Source organism: Numenius arquata, chromosome 4 (assembly GCF_964106895.1).
Source record: "Numenius arquata chromosome 4, bNumArq3.hap1.1, whole genome shotgun sequence".
Classification (NCBI taxonomy): domain Eukaryota; kingdom Metazoa; phylum Chordata; class Aves; order Charadriiformes; family Scolopacidae; genus Numenius; species Numenius arquata.
The window spans coordinates 1961087-1977300 of NC_133579.1; positions in this window are offsets into that span (position 1 = coordinate 1961087).

Below are 16214 nucleotides of genomic sequence, written 5' to 3' on the forward strand. Positions count from 1 at the left end.
GTATTTTTTCATTTTTCTTAAAGAAGCCTATTAAATTAAGATTGATGAAAGGCTATTTGTTGACAGCCCATATTTGTTTAGGAAATCACAATAGTTTCATCATGAGATGGAATAATTTTAGGCTACCCGATGGTTCAATCTGAAGTTTCTTCAGTAGCAGAATTTGTTGTATTTGTGTAGTATTTGCTACAAAACTAGTTACTAGTTATACGACAAATGATTCATTGCATTAAATAAGCTACTTAAAATAATCAACAAAAGTTTATATGTTAACCAGCATTATCTTTTGTTCCTTAGTGCATACGCTTTGATAAGATTTTCTATAAATAATCTCTGGCTTTTTCATCCCAAAATTGTATGCTGCACAAAAGCAAACACATCCAAAATTAGCTGAGTTTTATTTCAAAACTCCAGTCCAGAAAACATTCTGCTAAATGCTTTTGAGTAAATTTAAAGTAAAGGGATGAACGGAAGATGGAAGATATCATGTATGACATGATCAAACCCTGCTATTCCCGCCGCTGTTAGCAGAACTTCTTCAGTGCTGCCAAAACAGGTCCCTCAGTGACTACTAAAGAGAGGGAATGAATTGACCCTTCATACTTCTGTCATATAAAAACTCATTTCAATTGATTTTTTAATATGGAAAAAAGTGCACTACAGGAAAGACGTTCCTTATACTATTTTTTCCTCTGTTTTGCTACGGAAACTTCTTACAGTCAAATTTTGCATTTGTAAAAATGTGCTGTCTGGGGGATTTTTGGCATCATGAAGTAAATAATGAACAATTAATGTATACTAAATGACTACTGTGAAATATTAATATGCTTTCTTTTCGCTGTAGGGGGATCAGAATGCAGTCCTGGAATTAGAGCAGTTGAGGGAAGAAGCTCATGATGAACAGCTTTTGGTCCTACATCAGTCCAAACTTTACAACGTTGACCAGTATCCAGACCCCCAGGCAGAGGTTTTGTTTCATACTGGACACGTACACCATTCCCCAAATTCTGAATGACTTTGCAGCTTGTTGTCTGAGATGTTCCTTCGAATTCCAAGTCAAGTCATCCACTACTGACAGCGAAGAAATATTAGCCTTAGGTAAGCAGAAGTTTTAAAAATGTACAATTAGTCAAACTGTGAACCACTCCTTGGAGATAAATGACACTGTAAACTTCAGTGAGAAATGAGTTTTCAAAATAAATTTTGCAGTAATTGTGAAGAAAGAGAAAGTTACACAATAATGGTTTTGTTCATGTGGTTTTGTTGGGTTTTTTCTTTAAAACTGATGACCTTACAATCACATCCAGAAAGCATTCCTATCTTATCTTTAAGACTATTAACTCTGTTAATTGTTCAGCTCTCCATATTAAATGTAATCATTCTTTCTGATTGTGGTATAAAGTAGAACACAAGCCTATAAAATCAAGGTTATTTCTATAAAAGCCTTCCTGAAAATAAAAACAAATCTCAAACTACTATCACTAGTGAAAACAGTTTTACTTTTCTTTCTTCTTTTTTTTTTTTAATAAGTAGCAATATCTCCTTTTATCATTCCACTTAGTAAGAAATGTAGGCCTACAGAAGAAAGCCTTAATTTAAAGGTTTTTATTTTTTTTTCTTGTTTCCCTTGTGTTCTGAGTAAGGAACACAACTTCACAGTATTTCTGTTGAGTTGTGGCAGACACACTCGGAAGGCATTCTGTTTTTGTCAATAAACTGGCATATTTACCCAGTGAGGAATCTCATCTTTGGCTTTCAAAGACACACACCCATGTAATACCAGAGACTGAGTGTCCCTCTCCCGTAACACACCCTCCGCGCCAGGGAGAACACCGGCAGGCACTGTCACATCATCTCTGCTGCCACCCACCCCCACGTATTTCATAAATAGTCCATGAGTAATGACTGGGAAATGTTTACTTCTATTCTAAAACATGTAAAATTATGACGTGTTTGACATGAAGAGATTTGTCACACTGTAGTAATACTTGGAATAATAGAATCACAGAGTTGCCTGGGCTGGAATGGACCTTTCAGATCATGGAGTCCCAACCCAACCCTGACAAAAACCATCACTAAACCATGTCTCTAAGCACCACGTCTACCCGTCTTTTAAATACCTCCAGGGATGGTGACTCCACCACTGCCCTGGGCAGCCCATTCCAATGTGCAATAACCCTTTCCGTGTAAAAATTGTTCCTAATATCCAATCTGAACCTCCCCTGGTGCAACTTGAGGCTGTTTCCTCTTGTCCCATTGCCTGTGACTTGGGAGAAGAGACCGACCCCCCCTGGCTACACCCTCCTTTCAGGGAGTTGTAGAGAGCGAGAAGGTCTCCCCTCAGCCTCCTTTTCTCCAGGTGGGGCCTCAACCTTATTTGATAGAGATTGGTGGGTTTTTATTTTTTTAAATAAAAATGTTAAGAGTTGGATCAGATCTAAAAATTAGTGATAAAACCTAAATGTGTATCACCAAACTTCTTAGGCTTCCTGAAAAATAAACAGCTTTTTGTGCTTAAGACCTAAATACCATGATGGAAACATGGCTACAGTCCTCTACAACTCTAAAACATTACAAGTCTCTTAACACGGTCATCCTCCCATCCTCCCCCCCAAAAAAAAAGCTCAGAGCCAAAGAAAAAGTTGCCTTGGAGCTGGTTAACATTAAAGGGTTTTTCAGAACAATCTGTGAATCGCGAGAGTAAATGCACAGCACAACGACTGCTTCCAGTAAGATGATCAAAGGCACCATCTCCTACGCACTTCTCAAACCCAGCGTCAACTCCCAGCTTTACTGAGCACATCGATGGCGCTTAGATGCTTCCGTGCCTTTTCATTTTGCATCTTTCTTTTGACTTTGTCCTAAAAATACAGTGGTTCAATAAAACACTCGAAAAGTTGTTAAAGCAACCAGAATTGAATAACAGGTTTTCACGGCGCACTTATTAGGCAAGGTGGTAAGATTAGCTGCAACAAATCATGCCAGGTGAAACAGCAGTACAAATCTTTGTGGGAAATCTCGGCTAAGCCTCTTTCCATTACACACGTTTTTAGATACTTAGACCACCCCAGGCATTCTATAAAAAATGAGATTCTCACACGTATTGAATCTGCCTCTTTTTTCATTTGAATTGGTGATTCATTATGTTGAGCTCCACTGTATCACACAGCAAAAATACATGGCTTTCTTTTATAAGTTATGATGAGGGTTGTTTTTTTTCTTTTTTTCATTTTGGCATAACAGGGAAAAGACCATTATTGCAAGGTCTGAATTGTCTTTATATTTACGCTTTTGGCTTCATAAAGTATCCGTCTTTTCCCAGCTACAACTCCAACAGCCGTGAATATGAATAAACGCAGAGAATAATGAACATGCCTGGCTTCTGACCTGTCAAACACTATGGACCCACCCTATTTAGCACGTTTTTCAAGGTGGAAATAATCCCAAAATAGTTATGAAGATGTCCATGAGCAATCTACATGAGAGTTTCAAAGCTGAGTAAGAGACTTAACACTCCAAATTCTATGAAGTGAAATTTACAATTTTAATCTCACATCCACATGGGTCATTGCCCTGTCCGTAACTTGAGGGGAAATATCAAAGGAATATGAAAGCTCTAAAATATTTTTGAGCCTCAAGAATAGTCGCTGCAGGATAATTTTGAAGATAATTTATGCTGGCTGAGGGTATAGCCCACTTTCAGATCCTCCCTCCCTATTCCAAATATTATCCTCTGCAGCTTATTCTAAAAGGATAAACGATTTATTCACTTTATATGCCACATTGTCATTGAGGGGATATGCCAACAATAATATAATGGTGTCATATGCAAAGGGAAGATGTTCCATCCACTACTTAAGGTAAAGGTAAGCAAAGCTACCTGGTTTATCTGACTATCTGATTTTATTTATCCCTTACACATGTGCACATACATCAGTGAGTGCCTTGGGCAGCCTCTCACAAAGTACAAGACACATTCCTCTTCACAAACCCTGAGCTGTGCTCTCTCAGAAAGGTGTGTTTTGAGGATGATTCTCACATTCATTGCCTTCAACCACAGTCTGCACAGATCAAAACTATTGACATGCCATCTTCTGCGTTTTCCAGATGTTCTGTGTCACTTTCTCTCAATGGCTTAGTGAAAGCATTGGTCCATCTGTGCATGGTGGTCTTGCAGCTGCACTCTCCGGCCCTTCGTTACCTACCAGATTCAGGAAGGTTTTTGCTATTGTTATTATTTTACCTCTTTATTATTCTCATGTTGCAGTGAATTTCTTCAACTAAGGAGAGCTAGATTACGCCTATAATAACTCTACGTCAGCAGCTAATAACTTTAAAACTTGCCTCTGAGATTTCTCAGGCATCAATTTAGCATAGGACAGCCTTTCACCAAGAAATACCACTGCTGTAGAGCAGGAAATAGGCTGGGAAAAGCCACCTCATAGCCAAGACATCACACATGGACCACTCCATAGAGGCCACCACAAAACGCCAACTAGTAGCTGCGCAACTGTGCTTCTGGTGGCCAGAGTGTCTGGGTGATGGAAGGGGCAAGGCCATGACGGTGCCTCTTGAAGAAGGACGTTTCTAATGGAATATTTAGAGGAATAGCTAACAGTGAAATGGAAGTCTGGTGACAGTCAAAAAAGAAGGCAACATCGTTTGAGTGATTGGATGCACAGGAATGGTTTCAAGCTGCACCAGGGGAGGTTTAGACGTTAGGAAGAATTTCTTTACCAAGAGGGTGCTCAGTCACTGGCACAGGGTTCCTAGAGAGGTGGTCGGTGTCCCAAGCCTGCCAGTGTTTGAGAGGACATTTGGACAACATCCTTAACAGCACGCTTTGACTTTTGGTCAGCCCTGAATTGGTCAGGCAGGTGGACAAGATGATTGCTGTAGGTCCCTTCCAACTGGAATAGTCCAGCCTAGTCTGGTCTATTAAGTCAGAACACGGTATGCCAGGTACAGGGATTGGGAGGTAAAGACTGAGGACACAAAGTAGTCATATCCCTTTATCTAGCTGTTACAGGAGGCTGCCCACGGTAGCTTGCAGCATACGTAGATACCAAATGTTATGCAGATTTAAAATCTTGGTTTATATATACATATGTATGTGTATAAGTATGTGTATACATATAGATGTACACACAGGAACACATTTGCAGTGGTTTTGTGACAGCCGGGTTCACCTCCTGAATTATCATTGATTTTCCTTACAAAAATGGATTTGATGGGGAAAGCTCTCCTTCCTACAAGCTGGATCCCAGTAATTCTTGACATTGTATTGTCCATGTGCAGATTCTTCTCTCCGTGAGCTTGTAGTAAATCTGTCTTTTGCAACTTCAATCCATTCCTGTGCTTGCTTTGTGTCCAGATTAACAGTAAATTTGCTAACCCTATCTGGGGTTAGCAGACACTATTAGAAAATTGCGCATTTTCATGGGGAGGAAGGATAAAAAATAGGATAATTTTGCTTTTTACATAGCAACAGATAAGGTTTACTGTTAGGTATGTGAATTACTGTTAGGTAGACTTTAGTATTTAATATTTCTATTTTAACTTAACATTCTTTAGTTAATTTTATTCTTGAAAGCTCACAATAACCATGAATTGTTGCCAGTTTAGAGTGCTTAGGGGATTTTTGCAGCACAGAGTTTTGTGGTGAGATTTGCTGAGTTACAGTTAAATGACTGGAGTCACTTGTTAATTATTTGCTTAAATCAGGTAACTTATTATTTTCTGATATACAGAGGAAAATTAATCAGAGACTTGTCCTGGAGAGCAGAATGAAATAAGAAGAAAAGAGGAAAGAGTTCAGGTGTAAGATAAGCCATCGTGATATTGATACACAGGACTAAACACTCTTGTTCAGTCATCCCCAGGTATTTAGTAATTTCTTAATAAGCCTCCTTGGCAGGTTTTTATGCAAACTTGCTCATAAGCAATGTTTTATATAACCAGTTAGAAAAAGTTTACTTACAATTTATCCATATTTATCTTGAGAAATACCATATAACGAGGGTGTTTTTTTCACAGATAAACACCCTTGCCTTTGTCATACACAATAAAAGAGTTCAAAAAAAGGTTAACCAATACCAAGGCAAGGTTTGTTTGGCCTTTTTTTTCAGCCTGCCTAGAATCCTTCTTTTCTGTGTGATGAATTAATCGCAGCAAGTCTTCTAATTTCTATATTCTATCCCCTGCTGAATGAATTATACATTCTATGTAATGTTTCAAAGCAAACTCAGTACCCTTCTGCCCATGCTAGTGACTATGTAACTCTTGGTCCTACGTAAAAAGCTAATTAAATAACTGAATAGTCAGACAAGTCCCATTATTTTCAGTTACTCTGTCTAAAATTAAAATTTTTTAACTAGAGTCTAAACTGACTCATCACATTCCTGCAGAAAGAACGTTGTGTCAACACACTTGACTTAACTCTTCCAAGACACCAGCGTGGTTCTGCTTCGCTGGACAACTTCTCTCAGTTCCGTCGTTACAAAAATCAGTTAATGAGAAGTTCAGAGAGTGTTAAAGCCTGTGAGTTTAAACTGAAAGTAGGAAAAAAGGGAGAGAAAATTCAAAATACTAGCCGATTAAAGGAACAACATGAAAGCATAAAGGCGTATAGTCTGTTTCAATGATATTTTGGATCAGCTCTTTAAAGTATCAAAATAACTCGTTTTTATGCATCAAATACATATGAAGATTTTTAGAACAACTCATCTCATGGGGAGGCACGCATGTAAAATACCCTGATTTTCAAAGGGATGATTTTCCCTCTGAGAACAATAATATATGAAGGGATTGAGTACCACGGAAAATATAGCTCATAAAGTATATCAAAACCAACAATCCAAAGCTTCTAAAAATCCTAAATTGGGCCAAGGAAACCACTGCACTAGGCCATAAACCAGGAGATTTCCCATTAAAATTATTACATTATTTTCCTTAAGAGAACAAAGTCATTCTTGGTTTCAGCAAACATGAAATAACAGTATCTCCTTGAGAACACAAACAACGTGGCTGTCCTAAGAATCGGGGAGGCCATGAACACTTGATATCTTTAAGGGCAGAGGCACCTGTGTTGTAAGTGCAGTAAATTCAGACCCCAGTGCACGTAAAAGAGAATCCTCTGCAGAAGGAGCTGAAGTCTGTTCTTTGCTGTACACACACAGATAGATCCACTCTGCAATCGGCCAGTGGTTATCTCTTAATTTTAACATGCTAGGTGTGTTCCCAGGTAGGAATAAAACATTAACTACCGTGACTTCCAAGAAATACAGCTATATCTGCTCCCAACAGATTTTTTTTTTAACAGTGATTTTAATAAGTTCGAAATCAGTAAAAGTCCCTTTTGAAAGCTGATGATAAACATTAGAAAAAAAAGGTGGGCTGCTTCTCTGATTAATAAAGCCAGAACACTAATCAAGCTGAGCAGGAAAAAAAATCACTGGTGTGGAAATTATGAAAGAAGCTGTCCTGAAAAGTTGTCGTTGGTCTCTATCTTAAGAGCAGATAAGAGGAAACTTTGAGAAATGGTCATAGGTGCCGTTAGGAGAGAAAAAAACAACAATGCAAATCAAGATAGAATCTGAGAAGTTTTGTGTAGCTGCAATAATGTAAGTTAGGTGATCAGGTCTACCTTAAATATGATAGATAACAGCTGTGTCTGGGTGGGTTTCCTGGACATCAGCAATATTCATGTGGCTGCATTCCTTGTTTTTAATGTATTCACGTAGGTAGGCTCCATCCTCTGAGAACCTTGCAGTAGCTACCATTATCTCTGTATCTGTGAGAGAGGGACAAACTATATTCCCCTTTTTATGAACAGAGAACTGAGGCAAAGGACAACTAAAGATAGTGTTTATGGCACTTGAGTCCACGTGTCTACAATATAGTCATCTGCATGTAAACTAAACGCCTAACACCCTTTCTATACATTGGTCAGAAACAGCTGAGCCTGAAGGGGGCTCCAGGAGAGATGGGGAGGGACTCTTGATCAGGGAGGGGAGCCACAGGATGAAGGGGAACGGTTTTAAACTGAAAAGAGGGGAGATTTAGATGAGATCTCAGGAAGAAATTCTTCCCTGTGAGGGTGGTGAGACACTGGCCCAGGTTGCCCAGAGAAGCTGTGGCTGCCCCATCCCCTGGAGGGGTTCAAGGCCGGGCTGGATGGAGCTTTGAGCAACCTGGTCTGGTGGGAGGTGTCCCTGCCCAGGGAAGGGGGTGGCACTGGATGGTCTTTAACGTCCCTTCCAACCCAAAGGAAGATATGGATATGATTCTATGATTCTAAACAGATTCATCAAACCTATCTCTAACAGTAGGTTGAGTTGAATCACCTCCTGAATTGAAACACCCATTTCTTCCCACTGGTTGTCTAGCCAAAGTGCTCACACAAACACAACAGACCCCCAGAGGCAGGTGTACACTAGTGAATGTACACTAGCGACTCCCCAAAATCTGAGCGGGGAGCGGAAGGTGGAAACCCTGGATAGAGACCCACCTCCTGTACTATCCACTTGAGCACTTTCTCAAAACTGAAGGTATATCTCATAGCCCACCTGCTACAGGCTATGAATGCCATAAAAAACATCCTTTCTCACATTTTAAACCAAATTCAAAATATTGTTATGGTCCTAGCTCACATACTGAATATTTGCTCCAATTTAAGGTATGTTTCAGCGGGCCTCAGCTTCAGGAAGAGAGTCAGCCAACTTAAAAGGAATGGCCACATGTGCAACCACAAAATGATGGACGCTATATCAAGTGAGGATTAACAGAATCAGACTCAGGTATCTCTGTGTTTGACAAAAAATAGAACTATATGTAATATAATCAAAAAATAAGCTAGGTGAAGAACATTCCTCATAAGCAACAAAGCAAACGTTAAGTTACCATTCCTAACTGTGGGACAGCTGCCCTGGATGGTCTCGCCTGCAGTCCTGGTTTGTGATAGCGTACCCGAAATCCCTGTGACCGGAGGACAGGCCTCTATACTTTCCTTTAGAAGCACACCAAGCCCATGGACTCGGAGCCCAGCTGATACCTCCTCTGGCCTGGGGAACCAGAAACCACTACAGGAAAGTCACTGAGGTGCCAGAGCAGGTCCAGAGAAGGGCAACGGAGCTGGTGAGGGGTCTGGAGCACAAGTCTTGTGAGAAGCAGCTGAGGGAGCTGGGGGTGTTCAGCCTGGAGAAAAGGAGGCTGAGGGGAGACCTTCTCGCTCTCTACAACTCCCTGAAAGGAGGGTGTAGCCGGGGGGGGTCGGTCTCTTCTCCCAAGGAACAGGTGATGGGACAAGAGGAAACGGCCTCAAGTTGCACCAGGGGAGGTTCAGACTGGATATTAGGAACAATTTTTACACGGAAAGGGTTATTGCACATTGGAATGGGCTGCCCAGGGCAGTGGTGGAGTCCCCATCCCTGGAGGTATTGAAAAGCCGGGCAGACATAGTGCTTAGAGACATGCTTTAGTGATGGTTTTTGTCAGTGTTGGGTTGATGGTTGGACTCGATGATCTGAAAGGCAATTCTATGATGTTAGGATTCTATGAAATCCAAGGCATGTGGGGAACAGAGGCCACTTCCCCACTTCATGGAGATGCTGTTTGGGTGTATCTCCTGGGGCGAGGACTGTGATGCACGCACTCCACAGTGTAGATGCAGCCACAGGAACAGCTTTCCACTGGAAGTTAAGATGCCTTATCAAAGCTACACTCTGCATCCAAAAAAAAAAAAAAAAAGGAGAAATCACAACTAATCTAAAGTTATCACAGGAGATACACAAAAGCTGTTGCACTCCAAGGTTTTGGTGATTTTTCAAAAAAATGAAGTAAAGATATACATCTTTTTATCTGATTATGGAGAAAAAGCTGTAAACTACTCTCTACTGATTAAATGCCCTGACAATACCCAAAACTGATTCATCTTCCACATAAGAGTGCTTTAATTACACACGAGTCAGCATTTAAAACACATTAGTATTTGAATACCCCTAGCTGAGTTGTGAGAATGGCAAAAGTAACTTCCTATGAAAACTTAAGTCTTTCACCTTCTGAAAAAGAAGGAAAATCACAGTAGAAAAGAATGTCCTAATCCAAAAGAACTGCAGAACAAATTTGTTTAGGTATCAGGGAGGCTGAGTCAGTAGTGGCGGTGCAAGGAAACACAGATGACTTCACTTAGTCAGGTGATGAAAAGGTCACTACTGGGTGTATCCTTACCATTTCTGTTAGGGTTTTGTTACAGACACAATAAATAAGTCATTGGAAAACTATCAGAATCTGCAGGTGAGTGGAAAAATAGCGACAACAGGATTTTATTTTTTAGGTGATACAAGGTCCAGAGTTGGAGGCACCACTGTAGTAGACTGTTACACCCAGCAGTAACAACACAATCACTGCACCAAAGAGAATATCAACACTGGCTGGTTGAAGGTGATGTCCTGCTTGGTCTAATAAAGATGTGACTTCTTGCTAAAACTCAGCCTTGCCTGGGCATTTGAATAAGTACAACTAAAACTCTGACACTTCTTTTTTACCCCCCGGTTGTTGTTTGGTTTTTTTTTTGACAGATAATAAACATTAGGGATAGAAAACATGATAAATATTTTCTAATTGACGACTGATGTGACTTGTCTAGTTTGATCTGCATAGCGTTCTTGTAGGGAGACAAAAGCAAAGAGAAGACTCAGAGGTGACAGGACATCAGGTTCTTTGCTAATTTCTCAGACTAAGGAGAATTAAAATAACTAAAGTAGTATTGTACCAGATTGCTGTGCTATTGTTTTGAAGAGAAGAAGAAATAAAAATAAATGAAAACGAAAAGAAAAAGAGAAAAATAAAAAGGAGAAAAAGAAAAAGAAGAAAAAGAAAAAAAGAAAGAAAAAGAAAAAGAAAAAGAAAAAGAAAAAGAAAAAGAAAAAGAAAAAGAAAAAGAAAAAGAAAAAGAAAAAGAGAAAAAAGAAAAAGAAAAAGAAAAAGAGAAAAAAAAAGAAAAAGAAAAAGAAAAAGAAAAAGAAAAAGAGAAAGAGGAAAAAGAGAAAAAAGAAAAAGAAAAAGAAAAAGAAAAAGAAAAAGAAAAAGAAAAAGAAAAAGAAAAAGAAAAAGAAAAAGAAAAAGAAAAAGAAAAAGAAGAAAGAAAAAATAATCATTAAAAAAATATTACTGTCTTGATGTTATTTGCTGAAGGGGATCTGAATATAAAATTCAGTCAAGAAAGTAAAGATACAGAAGTGAACCAAAAGGCTGAGCATTTGTATGACACCCATTAATCAGTTTTATGAGTCCACAAGGACGAACCATATGAAATACCACTATGGACATGAGGAATCCTGAATACATTCTTAATCCTTAATTTCATGGAGCTCAGAAGATCAAATTCAACTTTCTCCTGAATGCAGGTCAGACCAGGGCTTTATCCACTCCTATCTTGAAATACTTTGAAGGATGGAGACTGCCCAACCTCTCTGGGCACCCTGTTCCTCCACTGGACCTGGTCCCCCTTGGTCCTCAGAGGGGGGATTTTTCTGCTTACATCCAGCTCCCAGGACACACTGGTGGCTCATGCTCTGCTCACTGCATACCAAGACCCCTTGGGTCTTCTCAGCAGAGTTCTCTACAGCCAGCCCCCTAATTTGTGTCTCAATTGTTGCCCAGTTTCTCAATTCTCAATTGAATTTTTATTCTCCAAGAATCACAATGCCTCTCTAGCATCCCCTGGCCGAATTACTATGGCATTCCCTATTTTTCAGATGTATACATAAATTAAGTTACTATCATGGACTTGGTTTGAAAAGATTGACTCTGTCTCAAAGAGTTTTCGTTAAAATACTGCCTGTTCCCTCAGCCAGAATAAGAAGTTCAGCCCGTTGCTTCCACCAGTACTTCTGGGCACATTTGGTAGAGCCAGGAGAACTCATCTCCACCTCCTGCTACCTGTCTCCCATCTGACAGTGAGTAGCATCTCTGCTTCCATCTGCACGAGGTGGGGGGGAGTTAAAAGCTGCCATTACAGCTGGAATTAAGGCGCACTAATGGCTTGCCAGCCACGTTCAGGGCACGAGAATGTAGATCTTACAGGAGGAGACTAAAAGGACTTTGCCCACCTCAAGGAAGTAAACAGGGAGAGAGCATTCTACAAAGAAATCATGCAGGGTAACATCATCGGGAGAAAAAAATTATTTAGGCAATAAAACAATGCTGCCATAGAACAAAGGCATAAATTTGAGGCTGGCAAGTAGAAAGCTTCTAAACGTGGCAGGGTACAGCACGGTAACAAACCTCCACTTAGGCAGCAGAGGCAAGGAATCTAACTGGTTTTAAGACATGGAGAGAAATTTATGAAAGGTATTACATGCACTGGTGACATCAGCCAAGTTGACGACTCAGGAGAGCTCTTCTAGTCTTACATTGCTGAACATTTGCATCATTAATATTTTTTTTTTAAAAGTGGACAGTGAACAGTATCAAGTGTGTTATTCTAATTATGAATTAAACAAATATAAATGGCAGAAAGTTAACCTTAGCGCGATAAGCAATTAAAAGAATTATGCTGTGACTGCAGCTGATACATAATTAACAAGTGCTGCAAATGATGTTATCCATCTAATTTGCCCAGATTGGAGTAGCATTATTCTTAGGCATGTTTAGCGAGTTGGGCAGTAATGTGCACTTGAGTGAAGTGCTCTCTACCAACGTGTTCAAATTCACAAAGCTGCTATTAGAATTGCAAATAAGATACACACCAGCATCGTTTCCTTCGCCCATCATTTTCTCTTCTTTGGAACCACCCTTGACAGAAAATCAAATCGTAACAAGGCCAAAGGATGTTTGCACAAATTGAGCAAAAGTGGTGTTATATAATTAAACAGGGAAAATGTGCAAAAAATCATCCTGATGAACAAGTGGGATTGAATTCAAAACACGGGAGTTGCTGCTGAGGAGGAAGGAACAAGACGCATGGAGTTCACTGGGGGACAGAGGGAAACGCTCACGGTAGAATTCACTTCAGAAAGTGGAAAGGGGAAAAATGTTTTTTGAAGTGTTGTATATTTAAGGCCCAGAACTGAGGAATATCTGATCGTTCGAAGTCTAATGAAATCAATAGAAAAAAAAATCATCACCTTTCAAGGACTGGGTCTTCAAGGTCAATATATGTTGGAGTTGCAAAGTCCTTAATTAGCTGATTAAAGTATACCAATTAAAAAAAAAAAAAAGAAGAAACTAGTGGTTCACAGATCCCTCTTCATCGTTCCCAGAAGGATATTGGAAATGGTGGACAACTGGAGAAAGTAGTAAGATATGATGAGGGAGCAACCGCCTGATAAGGAGCACACACAGCCTTGGGTGAACAACATAAATCTTTGGGGTGTGCGTGTGTCCTTCCACCTTCCACCAACCTACCACCAATTCCTCCAATTTTGTAGGTATTTATGTGGCTTTCAGGAGCATGTGATCTTTCCAACAGCTGCATCTCCAAATGGTCATCGTTTTCTGAGAGTGTCCATGTCGAAATAGGACAACTAATGATATCGTCTCCAGCAAGCAAGGAGGTTAACAAAGGACAAACCAAAATTTTACTTACATTCAAAAAAGAAAACAACCTAGAACAGAAGCTTCAGCTCTCCAAACACAGATGAGGGGAGGCTGATTTCTTAGGCTGTGCTTCCATCCTCACCTCTAAGCAATACCTGCAGCCAAGCAGACTAAAATAAATGCTAAGCTACCTGCAATGCAAACCAAGGGTGCTCTTACAGAAAATTCTTATTTGGATTATAAAGGTTGAGAATACAGCGCTTTCACTCAAGGTACAAAGGCATTTCTGAAGATTAAAGAAACTTCAAGAAAATGCTTAAGTCATCAGACAATGTTGTGCCAGATTTTCTTCCACTTGTGGCATAAAAAAGCATAGAATTTATACAATGTCTTGAAATACTATCTGGAAGGATTACCTATAGGGAATAAAAGACAAAATGGTTTTTAAGACTGCAGAACTGTTGACATAGAAGTGTATGAATAAAAGATTCCCTGCTCTTTGGATGACTCTAATGTTTAGGTACTGGCTAAACTACATAGTAAAACAGGATTTGTAGTAGGAAAGCCTGAAAGAAAAATAAGTTTAATTTGACTATGTGGAGAGGGTTTCAAGAAGGATGAAGGCATGAAGGAAACAAAGGGACATTTTGTAGTAACCTTGAGAACTACTTTACAACTTCTGCAGCCTCTCTGACTTTTCTTGGGTGAGCTGCACTTTTAAACTCTAAACTTTAGCTGGGCTGTTACTATCTTTGTTTTTGTTGTTTTATGTGTATTTATGTCAATGCCACCTGTTAATTCTGATCATTCTTACATATGCGTAGTCTTTACATTTATGAGCAATTCTTAAATACAAATAAAATACACCCCGGCCACTCATAAAGTCCTGGAAGACTTTTTTTTTGCTGCATCACAAATGTAACTCCGTGCTATTAAGATCCAAATAAGAGCATGTCATTTTTAGGTTCTTCTATTAAAAAAAAAAAATATATTCTCTGGCTTCAGCTAAGACAGCATTCTTTGCTTTGCTTTTTGCTTTACTGGAATTCTTATGGGTCATACATCGTTTTTTCCCTTGGAAGAAAATGACAACACAGAAAATCACTTCTAGACACCAGGGATGAAACGAGCTTCCCTTACGTAGCTACAGCAGGACTTTAGTCAAGAACAGAGATTCTTAGGGTCTAAATTGTAGGTCTGCTGAGGCACTACATTCTTTATTGATCGTCTAAACTGCAGGGCATGCAAAATAGCCAGCAGTAAAATTATTAGCCCATCAGTACTTTCTGTCCTCTGCAGTGATACTGCAACACCACTACACCAGATTAATTCTGGCAATATCAGAAATGAGACTGTTTTATTTAATAGTTAAATATATATAAAATTAGTTCTTATCTACATATGTTCACACGTAGACCCTGGATCAGAAACATACCATTGTGGAGGGAAAAAGCACTACTTGTAATGACACAGCCTCTCCCACTGGGGCCACTATAAAGGCACATAAAAATCATCAGGTGTACTAAAGTGAGGATGAAGCCTAGAAATGGATATGTTCTTTAAGTCCCTCTGTGCCTCTCTCCCTCCCCTCACTTATCTATGCAAGGTAAATTAGTCTCTCTATCATCCATGATGAGGGAAAGTTGGAATCTCTATGGGAAGCACACACTTTTTATATACCTCTTAGTTCTACATTTTCAGAACTCCCTTACACACCTAATCCTATAGCCATTAGTAAGGCAATAAAGTGACATAAAATGAGCAAAGAGCAATAAAGCAATCATATTGCAGCATGTTTATTTAGTCCTGGTCCTTAATGACGGAGACCTTCGTACCCACTGATACCTGGAGCTGCTACTAATTCTCCTCTATCTCAAATCCCTGGTTATCATTACTCTCAGACTTATGCCCAATGTTTTAAAGCTTCACACAAACCACACAGAAAAAAACCCCAAAAACAAACACAAAAAAAAAAAACAAACCCAAACCTCACAGAAAGACTGGGTTTATGGGAGGGAAAAAAAGAAAAGGCTTTGCAAATTCAGCCCAAATGTTCTTTCTTTTAGCTCAATACTGAAAGAGTTGAGTCAGAGGTTGCAGAATGGTGAAGCGGACATCAGGACACCAGGTCTACCTCACTAGCCAGGTACTGGCTGTGCTTCTGCTGCCCCTACTCTGACCCAGCTGGATGTGTTAGATGCAATGCAAAATTTACAAAGCTGCATGGAGGTTGTGTTAAAATGTGTTAATACGTGCTTTAGCTTTTGAGTGCACTGTCCAAATTACATGAAACATCAAAGATTGGTGGCTGTAGACATCTGTAGACAGATTAGACTGTAGACATATCCTTAGTGGAAAGAAAGGTATTTAAAATCTATGTACTTGTGAATCTGATGGCAAATCAGACTTTCCTCTCCTCAAAATACTTGACAAGCAGTCAAATTTAAGCTGTACTAACTATAGCATATTGTGATTATTTTTACAATCATTTCTATGTCAATCTAAAATCTGTTCCTTTAAAATACCACCTTTTTCATTTAAAGAGCTATAGTTATCTATTGAGTGTTTAAGTAGAGTTTTCTCTGTCTTTACTTCACCATTTATAGTATTTTCTAAGAAGCTTTAAGAAACATAATTCCCCTAAGGGGACACCCTAATAATCTACACTGACTTCT